This window comes from Trachemys scripta, chromosome 8 (assembly GCF_013100865.1).
Source record: "Trachemys scripta elegans isolate TJP31775 chromosome 8, CAS_Tse_1.0, whole genome shotgun sequence".
NCBI lineage: Eukaryota > Metazoa > Chordata > Testudines > Emydidae > Trachemys > Trachemys scripta.
Window position 1 is genome coordinate 77394296 of NC_048305.1, and position 14264 is coordinate 77408559.

The 14264-nt window shown below is 45.0% G+C and overlaps 1 long non-coding RNA gene across 1 annotated transcript in view; it reads left to right on the forward strand.

The window, feature by feature from the left end:
* The first annotated feature begins 979 nt into the window (after window positions 1-979).
* Window positions 980-14264, forward strand: part of LOC117881765 — a 50621-nt gene continuing 37336 nt past the window's right edge. The window contains exon 1 of the long non-coding RNA XR_004646859.1: window positions 980-1089. This is a non-coding gene — a long non-coding RNA (uncharacterized LOC117881765). The remainder of the gene's footprint in view (window positions 1090-14264) is intronic.

The following is a 14264-nucleotide window of genomic DNA, read 5'->3' on the forward strand; positions in this document are numbered from 1 at the left end:
TCACCTAGAGACTGAAGAGTCAATTACTGGCTCTGTCATAGGCTTACTGTGTGACCTTAGACTTCAGTTCACACATCAGTAGGACAGGGATAATAAAACTTCTTTAACTTGGAGTGGGGTTTCAAGGATTAATAGAAAATGCTCTGAGATTCCCATACAACAGACACTAGAGAAGGGTTATTGTACTGCCATTTACAGCAAGGATACCTAAAAAGCAGGGGAATAAAGATGGTTCATTGACCAAAAGTCTGTGCTGATGTAGGAAGTGTTATAATAAATGTACATAGCAAACATTACATAGGTTAAGGCCCTTTATCTGTGCCTAGTGCAACATCAAGAAAATATTTGATACCATACAAAAACCACAAATAAGTGGTTGCACACTGATTTCATAATGCAATATGGTGAAAGAGAGGGTCCAGAAAGAGACTGATTTTTTTAGCTGGAGTAAACTTACATACCCAAGGCTTGCTCCAATATCATACTCTGGCATGCAATGCTCCATACATGTGTGCACACACACGCACTCACAGAGTAAAAATATTAAAGAGAGATTTTAAAAAGGAAAATATCTCTGGATGAACTATAATATTCTTCCTGTCAACTGCAAAACTAGTTACCCTTTCGGTTTCTACTAGCCAGTATTCCAAGTGTTTATGGATGCTCCTGTTGCCACGGGAAGGCAGAGCTAGTTTTATGAGTGTGGGTATTTATAACTATTAATCTAGGGATACTATTCCTGCCTGCTTCAGTTCACTTTGCTAGTTCTGGATGAATTCTAAGCTCTCCTTATCTAAAAGGGTTTCCCAGCCAACATAAATATGGACTTTTGCAATTATCTTAAAACACCAGGGTGGCAAGAGATGTTCAGTTTTCCTGCAGTGGTATTGATCTGGCAACCGGACATGGGCTCTGTCCTTAAGTCCCGGGCCAGCCTCTGGGGCTGCCCTGTCAGTCAGAGTAGATATAATCCCTCACTGGGAGACATCGACATCATTTTTATTCTTAGCATTTCCTGTAACCGGCTGTTTGTTGCATAAGGAAGAGCCACTGGGCTGGGTTTCACCTTAGCGGAGCTACAGCGGCCGGGTAAGACCAATGCACGTGCAGACGCAGCGGGAGGGACGAAGCAGGGAAAAGAGGAAGGCGAGGGGCAGCGCCGCTGTCCGGGAACCGGGACGCTCCCCCAGGCAGCCGGATTCTCCTCCTAACCCCGAGAAGCTCCACGGCGGGGGGGTCCTGCTAGCACCGCTCCCCCCCCACCAGGCTGCAGCAGCCTCCCTGCCTGGGGACCTCCACTGCCCGCACCACCCCGGCTGCACCTCCCTGCCCCCCGGGGCTGCAGTAACAAACCTGGGCAGAGGGCGCGGCAGGCAGGTGGGCGCAGCCGCACGGCGAATCACTCCGGCGGGGCGGCCATGGGGGTGGGGGCTCCCGGCCGCTAGCAGCGCCCTGCAGCCCGCGCCGCGCAGCCACACGCCACGCAGCGGCACATGGCTCCGCTCGGAGACGCGCTGAGCAGCTCCGGCCCGGCAGCGGGGGCACTAGCCAAGCGCGGCCGAGGACACAGCCAATGGCCCCCGCGGCAGCGCCCATGTGATCGCCAGTCCCCGCCCCGCTGCGCGGCACCCCTGCGCTGCCAGGGCTCAGGTGCTCCGGGGCCGCTCGCTGCAGGTGCGTGCGACTCTCCCTCGCTGCCGGGGTGCTCGGGGCCCCGCTGCAGGACCCGGGGCGCCCCGCACGGGGGTGTAGGGAAGAGAGAGCAATAGATTGCCCCCCCCCCGGGTGTTTCCCGCCTGCTTCTAGATCCGCTGCTTGCAGGATCGCCACAGCTGCTGCTGCTCCAGCCTCACCGCGCTCCGAGAGCCCGGCCCAAGTTCCAGGGCCCCCTTCCGAGCCCAGCTTCCCCACGGTGCGGGGCACTGGGACCTTGGGCAAGTTACCTAATGCCGCTGTGTCTCGTTGGCTGTCTCTGACACAGGGAGAACAGCGACAAAGGGACTGTAAGGGGCACCGTTGAGCACCCCAAAGGGAAGAGCAAAGTCTTAGTGGTCAACAACTCCATGGTCACTGTGCTAAACACCTTGGCCACGTGGGGCTGCCTGGCAATACCGAGGATGGATTTCAGATCCTCTGTTCCAAAACCACAGGCACAGCTTTCACTACAGGCGAATGTTTTTTAGCCATATGGGGCATAGGACACACAGCCAAGCACTTTGGACTCTACACAGACAGTGGAATATGTGTACCCTCCTCTCCCCGCCCCCACATACAATTCATTATAGTTTTATTATAAGAACATGGCAAGAATCTCAGTGCTCTGAGAACTCTGTCCCAAGTCCTGCAGGTTATTAACTCTGGGCACATGAATAGTCCCATTGAAAACAGTATCATTGACTCACATGCCTAAAATTAAATATGTTCATAAATGTTTGCAGGATGGAGGCCTATAATTCTTATTAGCTCTTTTAATGTTCTTTCTATAAGTCAATCATATCTTTACCTTTAACACATTTAGAACTTTAAGGTTCCTTCCTTATAAAGGGGCAGCTGAAGGCAATTTAAACTCCCTATTCAGATTGTGGCGAGACAAGGTGGGTTAGGTAATAGTGGATCAGTTTCCATTGTGGGAGTGAGACAAGCATTTGAACTTCATGGAGCTCTTCCTCAGGTCTGGGAAAGATACTCAGGGCTTCTCTACAGCACACAGCTATTAGTGTCGACACAGCCTTGTCGCTAAAAGTCAGTGTCTGTAAACGCTCTTTTTTGGTCCTTTGTTGGCACTTTTGCCGACAAAGTACTTCCAGCCCCGCAAGCAGCTTTAGCTTTGTCGGCAGGAGTTCACACTGCCACTTGCATGGGCAAAACTTTTGTCTTGGCGAGGGAGGGATGGAATGGAACTTTTTTAAGTACCTGTGCAAGACAAAAGTTTTGTCAACAACTTTTCAGTGTAGACAAGCCCTCAGAGTGTCACAGCTAAATACAAGGTCAAACAGAATTTACCATAAGCAGTTAGTACATATCTAAGGGACTATTCAAGGTGAAGTGGCCCATTAACTCCCCTGTAGTCATAGGACATAAAGAGGGGTTAATGAGTTACAGATTGTTGTAATAAGCCATAAATCTAGTGTCTTTATTAGGACCATGATTTTTAGTGTCTAGCAAGGTTATGAATTTCAGATCCTAGGCTCATCTTTTGAAGGTGTGGTGTGGGATTCCTTTAAGGATGAGGATTTATAGGTCAGAGATAGAGTGATTGCTTGTGAAAAGTGTTCACCCATCAGGGATGTGGTGTACATTATCCAGTGCACTAAATGCCCCCAACAACTGTGGATGAAAGGAGACTCTCACTCACTCGGATCTGGAATGAGCTCACATAGGAAAACGATAAAAGACAAAAACACAGAAGTTAGTCCAGTAGAAGATATTACCTCACCCACATTGTCTCTCTAATATCCTCGGACGGACACAGCTATAACATCACTGCATGTTTAGGTTTTGGGGAAAAAAGCTTTAAAAGACTATAACCTTTAAAAACAAATAATTTCAGTGGAAAGATAATTTTGGTTTGGAGTTAAATGTTTCCTGCAGTGTTTGCAACCCAAACACTGTTGTATTGTGCTAATGCTTGAGTACCAGAAACAACAGCGAAACACCTATAAACAAAATAAAGCCGAACAGTTTGTTTCATTGTCCAGGATAAGTGAAATGCAATAGGAAACAAATCCCACAAATGGCGTAAAGTACATTTGAATTTTAAAATCTGTTCAATTTTAATGGGATTATTTGCAATCAGGATCTTTTGGTAACTGTCCTTTGGTTCATCCATGTGGTGCTTAGTACAGGCCCTGGAAAGTGGGGGGAGGGATCAAAAGATAGGTTTATACCACCTTTGCCCTCCCTCCTTCCACGGGACTCCAGGGTCTGCAATAATCTACATTCATTTATGAGAGCCTTTTAGAAGCTGTTACATTACAAGGGTTCCCAAACACATACACTGCTCTCCAGCAATACCCCTTCGCTGGGGAAGTTGGAATGGGGTGCTAAGTGCTATCCAGGTAGGAATCTCCAGCTGCCTGGTTAGGGCCACTTTATGGCCCAATTGGGCCTTTGTTTGTTTTTTTAAATCTGATTATTTGGAACCCGCTCTTCTCCATTTAAAGCTCTTTAAAGTTATAGAGGAAGGACCTCTTTAGCAGCATCAGCTTCAGAGAACAAAGGAAAATTAGATCAACTCTATACAGCTTTCATCTTTTAGCACCGTTTTCATCAATTTATTTTAATTTACTTCAGTTCTGTTTTTAGCTCAGCTCCTGTTTAGAATAATTAGTTGTAATTTATTTTAAGCTGTTTTTTAGGAAGTGAAGTCTGGCTTTTGGTGATTTTTCTCTCTTAGATCATCACTTATATTATTTTTGGCCAGCTTTGGAAAGTCTCACAAGTTTAACCTTGGTAGGGTAATTTGTTTTGTTTTAAACTGACATAGAGGCCATGCTTATGAGGGGTCTTTGCTACTGGGGCTCCATGCAGTGAAGGATTAACAGAGATAAAAGCGGTCCATGGTGGTAAACATCAAGAGAGGTGAAGACAGATAATAAAAAGAGTCAGTGATTGGGAAATCCTGAATTTTTCTGCCAGCTGTCTACAATCAAGCATAAAAAGATTTTTACCAACTCAGAACTTGCCAAAACTAGCTGGATCCACATAAGTTTAGTGTCAAATCAAAGGAATCTTGCTAAATCCAGATGTACTAGCAAGAAATTTTTTTATCCAGGAGCAGTAAGTGAGAAAACAGCTAGAGCCAGAGAGATCTAGATACAATTAGAGCCCAGTGCTGACACAAACATGTAGTAGGTGCTGTAATGGAGTGTAAAAGGCTCACCTCCTACAGAACATATGGTTTTTATCTCTTTTAGTTACGTGTCTCAGAGGTAACTATAACTCTTCAAGCTCTATGCCTCCCTTATTTTAAAACTTTCCTGCCACATAAACTCTTAACATTTCCCCAGTTTGGAGTGTGATGTTTGCCTTCTTCAGAACAGTCTCCTTTAGGCTCAATTCCTTATTGCCCTATGGCCCCTTTTGCCAGATAGGAGCCCCTATGCCTGGCACATGGATGGTTGTGTCTCCCCTCCACAGGATGTGAGGCATTCTGAGATGAGATGGAGGAAGGAGATGGTGGTTCTGGCTCATGGCAATCAGCCCGTCCAAGGCAAACCTGTCCCCCCACCTTCTCTGTTTTCCTGCAGTGGTCCACTGCTGGCCATTGCTACAGGAGTATGAGTTAGAGTGGTCCTCAAGTTATGCTATCTAAGAAAAGATATAGGAGAAACAGAAGGGGTTCCGTGAACCTGAAAAGCCCATGAATAGGAGGCACAAACTGCATCAGCTCAGTCCCTGGGTAGGAATTAATCTGACCCTTTACGATAAAGAAAACGAGTGAGCCTTGCTAATTTGCACTAATGGCTGCGGGAGGCATTAAAGATTGCTGAATTTTGTGAATTAGTGACTACATTAGCCAGCAAAAATACAGTGATAGTGCATCACAGAATGTAATTTATTCATTTCATTTTACAACTGCAGTTTAGTTTTAATTAGGATAATTTTCTAGTCTTAATTAACCTAAATCATTTTGTACCATCTGCAAATTTTGCCACCTCACCAGTCCCTGCTTTCTCAAATCATTAATAAATACATTAGAGAATATCAGTCATACCAGGGAACTCTGGGGTACCTGCTCTGCATTTTGCCAGGTTGAGAAATTGACCATTTATTCCTAGATAATTTCTAATAGAGGACAGCATTCTACCTCTCTCCCAAAGACAATATATTTCCTCTTGTGAGAGACACTGTGTGGAGAATGAGGGAAATAGCCATTTTATTTTTTTTAAAATATCATGTGCATCTCAGTTTACCTGTGTGATACTGTCTGCCTGGCTGCATAGAGTTAAATCAAAGGAGGCTGCGAGGGGGAAACCAACAAGAAACAGAACAATGGTAAAGATAAGTTTCAGAGTAGCAGCCATGTTAGTCTGTATCCGCAAAAAGAACAGCAGTACTTGTGGCACCTTAGAGAAAAACAAATTTATTTGAGCATAAGCTTTCGTGGGCTACAGCCCACTTCTTCAGATGCATAGAATGGAACATATATTGAGGAGAGATATATACACATACAGAGAGCATGAAAAGGTAGGAGTTGTCTTACCAACTCTGAGAGGCCAATTAAGTAAGAGAAAAAACTTTTGAAGTGATAATCAAGATAGCCCAGTACAGACAGTTTGATAAGAAGTGTGAGAATACTTACATGGGGAGATAGATTCAGTGTTTGTAATGGCTCAGCCATTCCCAGTCTCTATTCAAGCCTCAGTTGATTGTATCTAGTTTGCGTATCAATTCAAGTTCAGCAGTTTCTCGTTGGAGTCTGTTTTTGAAGCTTTTCTATTGGAAAATTGCCACCCTCAGGTCTGTTATTGAGTGACCAGTCAGGTTAAAGTGTTCTCCTACTGGTTTTTGAATGTTATGATTCCCGATGTCAGATTTGTGTCCATTTATTCTTTTGCGTAGAGACATTAGCCAAACCAGACAGTCTTTTGAAAGTTTTTTGAAAGTCCAACTAAATTATGTCAGCCAGCTCTCAACCACGCTCAAAGAATTCTAGTATATTAGAGAAGAACAATTTTGCTCTGCGGAATCATTGCTGGTTTGTTCCTATCATGTTTATCTTGTGTTTTAGAATACTCTTTTTAATCTTTGTTTCAAACTATTTTCTTCACACTGAAGTAGGACTCACCGTGCTGAAATGTCCAGGCTCACACTAGCACCTTTTGTAAACATAGGTACCACATTGGGCTACCCTCCAACCCTGGTATAGCAGCCAATTTCAATGACAGATTGCATATATTTGTTAGAAGCTCGGGCACACCAAAGTTCCTTTAGAACACTTGGATATATTACTGCACAATCCTGGTGACTTGTGGCTCTTGATTTATTCATCCCAGTGCCTCCTCTTGGGGTAGGGAGGGGGAGAAAAAAAAATCAATCTGACAATATATCTTCTTTGTACTTGAAAAGAGTACAAAGAAGACTATGAAGACTATCAAAGAAATCAATTACAATCTCTAATATCTTTACCCTCCTTAATTTCTCCCTTACCTCCCTGTTGCACCCACCAATTCTCATTACTTCTGATATACTTAAAGAATCTACTCAACCTGCTGTTATACAGTATTTTGTAAAAGTAGTGACGTTTTCGCAATGTTGCGTCACTGCTATGAAAATTCAGCTTTTAAATCTTTGCTGAAATAAGAAACTGTAATATTTTATCTGTTAATAACTTGTGTGGTTTAGCAAATAGCAGTTCAGTAAATTTCTTCAAGTGAAGGTAAAGATGCCAGAAGTAGTTTGTGTCTGCTGTTCTTGGTTACATTGAATACTTAGTTTTTCTGATATTTTCACTTTTTTTTAAATGAATTTCTATGGAAGATGTAACCAATTGGTCAGTCTCCTTTAAGAAATGTGAACTGAGTACATTTGAAAGCTAAGTAATGTTAGCAAGCAACTACAAGCTATGAAATAACAGCTCCAAAGTTCCAAATTTATACCTTACAGAGCACATTTAAGCAGCAGAACACTAAAGAATAAATTACAATGGATTAGTGATTAACTGACTACTTAATAAGACACCAGGAGCTTTTTGTATGGCCATCTTACTGTACTGTACTATTGGGTGCAGAGAAAATGCAAAGTAAAAGAACACAAACATGATGTAAAAAAACCCCAACCAAATCCAGAACACAATTTATACTGACAGAAGGTCAAAGGGGTATGTAGGCCCTCATCCTGAACTCTGAAAAGTAGTCCGGGATTACTGCTGTAAAAAAGGAAAATCCTGCTGACAGTAAAAGTTCTACCTTGCTTTCAAGATGTAACAAATTGCCAGTTACTCATGAGAGTCTGAGTGTGGGATGAGCGCAGGCAGGCAATAGGTAGGGTTATAAAACATTCCTCCCGCATGTAATGAATTTTACACAGGTAACCTACCCTAGATATGACTTTCAGTTTACCATGAGTTCCTGGCAGAGCCATCTCGCTGTACATTGAAGGTGATTAGTTATTATTTGTACTAAAGGCCTCAGGAAGGGATCAGAAGCCCACTGTGCAAGGTGCTGTACACACCTAGCAAACAGGCTGATCCCTGCCCCAGCTTGCTTACCATCTATAGCTAGTACTCATTGATTAAAGGGTTTTAAACCCCACAAAATCCACAACGAGAGGTTGGTGTGGCAGGGGAGCAAGAGCTATGGTTGTGAAAAATGTAGTTTCCTGTCTATATATCCCACCCTCCATTGCTGGGCCTGTTATCTGCAGCACTGTGAACTCAGAGGGGGCATGACTCCTATTCAGAAGGAGAGCTAAAGTTTTGGGTTGTTTTTTGACATCCAAAATGGCAGCTGCTCCTTTTGTGTAGGATCTGGTATACGTCCGTGTTCCCAAAGCATAGTCACTCTATTTCCCATGTGCCTGATCTAGTGGTGTGCTGAGTACCCTCAGCTCCCTGAAGTCAAAGGCAGATGAGGGTGCTCAGCACCTCACAAGAACAGGCCTGAATTAGGCCCTGTTTCAGTCATGGCTTTCACTCACTCATAGCTGTCCCATCTTAAACTTTGCATTGCATTGAACTTAGAAAGGCCCATATCCTTCCTCCTCCCTCACCTGCTACACAAGTTAAAATGACTGACTAGAAAATGAAAGTTAAAGACTGTCTGACCACAATAAGTGGGGACTGCAAGAGGCTTTCGGCTGTCAGAACACAGGCTGCCCAGCTAGCTGGAGCAGTCTTCCTGTCTCCTCAGCCTCTGGGACATTTGAGTCAGTTGTTCCCTACTTCAATTCTTGCCTGATACCCTCTCATTCCCCTTCAGTTTGTGACAGAGTTTCTTTGCAAAGGATCTGTGGCACTGTGCAGGATGTACATGACGCAAAAATAAATTGCATTGCATCGTTAAGGGGGAGACAGTGTTTTTTTAAGAAACAGCCAGTCAGCTGTAGCTTTCCAAAGCACTTAACTAGTGTTGTGCTAGCTTTGAACCTTTACTGCCCACCCCACAAACTCCTGCTTTAAGTACCTAAATTATAATCATTAAGGTCTCTTGAGTTAATATTTTTAAAGAGGAAGAAAGTTTAAAAATAGCCAAGTCACACGTACATAATGAGAGGCACAGCTGGGCAAAACTTTCAGAGCAGGAGGAGAAAAGCTGGGGTAGGAGGGAGATCCAAAAAGGATAGATGTGGGAGCAAAATACCACAGCCCTGAACCTGCAAGATGCTGAGTGCATCTCCCACTGAAGTGAATGAGGACACACAATACCTTGTCAGGTTAGGCTTGCAAGGCAAGGTCCTGCAAGGGCTGGGAGTAGGCAGAGCATCAGAAAAAGGGCTTCATTTATTTTTTATATGCAGCAGCTCCTGACTCTCTTGCTTTTTGGCCTTGTATAAACAGTGCAGGCGAGACCAAAAGGACCACAAGTTATTCTGTGAACAAAGAGCAAAGAAATCTCATTAAAACACAGAGGGTTAGCTAGGGAGTTTGGGGAACTACAATTACAGCATCCTCCTTACCTTGATAATTGATACTGGGCCCATTGATCAGTGGCATGGGAACAATTTTTATAATAGGGCTGAAATCCATTGAACAAAATTGTAAACCCTGTATAGAACGGAAACCACTTCAAGCCTGGGGGTGCTGCTACACCCCTATCATCCCTGCCATTGACTCTATACTTGTGAGTCTGCAGATTCCGAATCCAGCCATTTCTGAGCTAAAAATCTGTGATGCAGAGATGAGCCAATTTCATCTGGAGCTGTTAGACTAATATTTCACTTTCGTTTCATTCTGCTATTTATGTGTACACAGAATATATATCAAACAGAATCACCAACTTCACTCTAGAGTCTCTACTCAAGGCAAAATGAAGCCACAAGACAAAATAATTACTCTAGTGAAACCATCTTCCTGTTCAAAAACCATGTCAACAAATCAAAGTACTCAAATTCTTCAAGCCACTCTGATTAGATACCCACTGGTAAATTAGTGTACACAACTCAGTCTTCCCTAATGCTACATACTGTAAAGACCCCAGGTAATTCCTGATTCCCTTTCCTAGTTTGCCAAGCCATCACAGTCTCTCCATTCAAAACACTCTAACAAGCCACCTTCTTAGTGATGCTGACAAGACGTGAGTTTATAACAATATAACAATATTTTCTCTCATTAAACTGGACAAAAAGCGATGGGACAGCTTCTCTGATCCAGAAAATCGCTCTCTCTGAACTAGTTACTATCAGACATCTCCTCTACCACATTAGACTGATAATGTCCCAGTACTTTTCTCCCCAGCCTCTTTCTTATCTTTATAAAGTGCCTCTTTGGCATCTAGGTTATATGTTGGCTGCTTCTCTTTCATTTCCCTGTCCCCTCCCCAACCTCTTTCTCCTTGTCTGTTCAAGGTTTCAAAAACTCCTTTAGCTACATCTTCACTGGTTTTCATACTCGCCTGCACTAACCTGCTTCCCTGGGCTCTCTCTTCATCTCCAAGGCCTGGTCCTCAATAAACCTTTGTTTATTTGACTGTCAGCTTTTCTTTCCTTCTTCCTCTCATAGAGCTCCCTCTGGTGTTGGATGCTGCTAACCTTCAAATAGCAAAAACATTTCATTTGAGGCTGCTACATGATGCATGGAAATAACACTGTTTATAAGGTGAAAAATATTGTCACAAGCACATTCATTCTCACAGTTCCAGTAGTGATGTCGATGTCAAGTAGCACAGATACATTAGCTGTTTAGGTTTCAAAGTAGCAGCCGTGATAGTCTGTAGCCACAAAAAGAACAGGAGTACTTGTGGCACCTTAGAGACTAAAAAATTCCATGAGGTGTTTGAAGTCAACAAGAGCAGAGGGCACTTGGCACCTCACAAGGAGTGCTCAGCACCTTGCAGATGAGGCCTTAAAACTCTTTTAATTTGTTAAGAATTACCCTGGAAAAGGCAGCACTTAGTGCAATGCAGCTTTATTCCCACTTCTTTGGAGAAAAGAATTGGGTATTCATCTTTGTCTTCTGCTTTTAATAGTAGAATGTTAAAACAATGTTACATAGTACTTACATATTCAAAGTACTGATTAATTTGCTCAGAAATCATTAAGTGAAAGTAATTTTGGACCAGCACACTGGGGCGCGTATATGGAGGGTGGCAAGTCCCAATCCCATGAAAAGGATCATGGATTCTCTGTCCACGCTGACCGAACAGGACCAATATTCATACAGCCTCATTTCAAGACACCCACACAGTGTAAACTGCCCAAAACTCAGTGTGTCGGTCTCTGAAGGATGAAGGGCTGAGTCAATGCTGCTGAGATTTAAACTACAGTTCCAGGGAGCATAAGTATTTCAAACCTGAAGATTAGACCACTAAGCCATTGCATCCAGATGTGATAAATCACAAATCTGTCTATACACTGAGCAGCACCCAAAGGCCTTACTTCTGTTGATGGCCTCACTGTATTTCATTGTACTGGGACTTTTATTTTATAAAACACTGCGGAAGATTTTTTTTAAAAAATCAAACTCTTTAACCTAAATCTCCTCTAGCCACAAAAGCAACTTGTATTAGTTTTAATGATGAGGATGAGACTATAGCAGGGTAGTTCAGGAATCACATGGCTGCTCTGATATCATGGTGATGAAAACCTGCAAGAATATCCCCACTTTGTATACCATTGCCACATTCAAACACTTGTTGATTGGCTCTGCTTACATTGCCATAGGAACCACAGCCTCAGCATCTGCTGCTCACCTGCTCCCATGCAACTCTGATGCTCCAGCCAAGTAGGCTCTGAGGCCCACCTGCTCCCTTGGGGCTCTTGCTGACTCTGCCTGACCAAGCCACATCTGTCTCAACAACCTATGACTTGCTCACTAACTCCCTATTGGCTAATTATTGTTTCAACTGTTCATTTATTGCATGAGTGATCATTTGCTAATTAATTTCTCAGGTAGTGCACCACACATTCAGGGCTTGTCTACATTATCCGCTGGATCGATGGGCAGCGATCGATCCAGCAGGAGTTGATTTATCACGTCTGGTCTAGATGCAATAAATCGACCGCCGAGCGCTCTCCTGTCGACTCTGGTACTCCACCAGGGCAAGAGGCGCAGGTGGAGTCGACGGGAGAGCATCAGCCATTGACTTACCGCAGTAAGACACCGCGGTAAGTAGATCTAAGTACGTCGACTTCAGCAACATTATTCACGTAGCTGAAGTTGCGTAACTTAGATCGTTTCCCCCCGCCCCGAGTGTAGACCAGGCCTCAGTCTTCCTTCTCCACCATGCCCAACCGACTCCATTTCCTCTCTTTCTGCCTCCCTTCCTTGCAAGATTTCCATCTCCAACCCCTTCTATCTTCCCACAACTTCTGCTCCTGCCAACTCTGCCTCTTTCTCTCTCTCCCATTATCAGCTTAACATGCGCTTCCAGTGTGATGCTGTGGCCAAAAGAGCTAATGCGATCCTGAGATGCATAACCAAGGGAATCTTGAGTAGGAGCAGGGAGGTTACTTTACCTCTGTAGTTGGCATTGGTGCAACCACTGCTGGAAAACTGTGTCCAGTTCTGTTCAAGAAGAATGTTGATAATTGGAGGGGGTTCAGAGAAGAGCCATGAGAATAATTAAAAGATTAGAAGACATGCCTTATCTTGATAGACTCAAAGAGCTATTTAGCTTAACAAAGAACAGGTTAAGGGGTGACTTGATTACAGTCTATAAGTACAACGGGGCGTCCGGTGGCACCTTAAAGACTAACAGATTTATTTGTGCATAAGCTTTCGTGGGTAAAAAACCCACTTCTTCAGATGCATGGAGTGAAAATTACAGATATAGGCATACATATACTGGCACATGAAGAGAATGGAGTTACTATAAATATCTACATGGGAATAAATATTGAATAATGGGCACTTCAATCTAGCAGAGAAGGATATAACATGATCCAATGGCTGGAAGCTAAAGCTACACAAATTTAGACTGGAAATAACATGTAATTTTTAAAACTGTGAAAGCAATTAGCCACTGGAACAATTTCCCCCATCATCGTCTCTCCATCCCCAACCCCAACCTTTCCACCTGCTGCATCCTTCCCTATCACCATCTGTGTCCCTTCCCTCTCCATCCTCACTCCAGTCATCCCCTTCCCATTTCTCTCCTCATTCTCCTCCCCCACACCTTACACTCCCTCTAACTCCATCTCCATGCAAAATATTGCCAGATTCTTCATGGAGACTGAGAAGACCAGACATGAGCTTGCCTTCCCCTGCGCTCTTCCCTACTCCTCCTTTGCTGAGAATGTTTCTCGCTTTTCTCCTCTCACCTTTCCAACTGGCCCAGTAACTCCAACTCCTCCTGCCTCATGAACTCCCTTGCTCCCAGCCCCACTCCCTCTATCACCACACTTCTTAACCTCTCACTGTCATCAGGTTTCTTCCCTTCACAGTCTATCACACTGTAGTCTCTCTCCACCTGAAAAAAAACCAAGAACTCACCTTGACACCAATCTCCTCTTTCCCCTTTCCCTCCTGGGCCATCTACAACACACATCCAGTCAATGGTCAAAGCTTGTCACTTCTTCCTCCAGCACATCTCCATGGTCTGGCCTCTTTTCCCCATCCACACTACTAAAATCTTAGATTACAACAGGAACCTCCCAAAAGGGGGTCTCTCTGTGAGTTTTGCACACAGGGCCGGCTTTAGGCCGATTCAGCCGAGTCGGCTGAATTGGGCCCCGCGCCAAGAGGGCCCCGCGCTGCAGCTGTCCACCCCGCCCCCACCTCACTTCCCCCTCCTCCCCTCCCCTGCACGCTCCGCCCCCTCCCCTGATTCGCGGGAAGTCTGAGACGAAGCAGGGGCGGGCCAGCAGCACAAGGTAAGCTGGGGCGGTGGGGGCGGGAGAAGGGCTCCGGGGAGGCGCGGCCCGTTCCCGCAGGCCCCAGCGGCTCTGGTCCAGCTTGGCTCCAGCCCGGTCCCCGCGGCTCGGTCCCCGTCCCCCCCCGGCGTGGCTTCTGCAGCGCGGCTCGGGTCGCGGCCCACGCGGTGCGGCTCGGGTACCCCCCCCACGGCGCGGCTCGGCTCGGGTCTCCCCCCTCCGGCGCAGCCCCCGCGGCGCGGCTCGGGTCTCCCCGTCCCCCCGTGTCCCCCCGCGGCGCGGGGCTCCCCGCT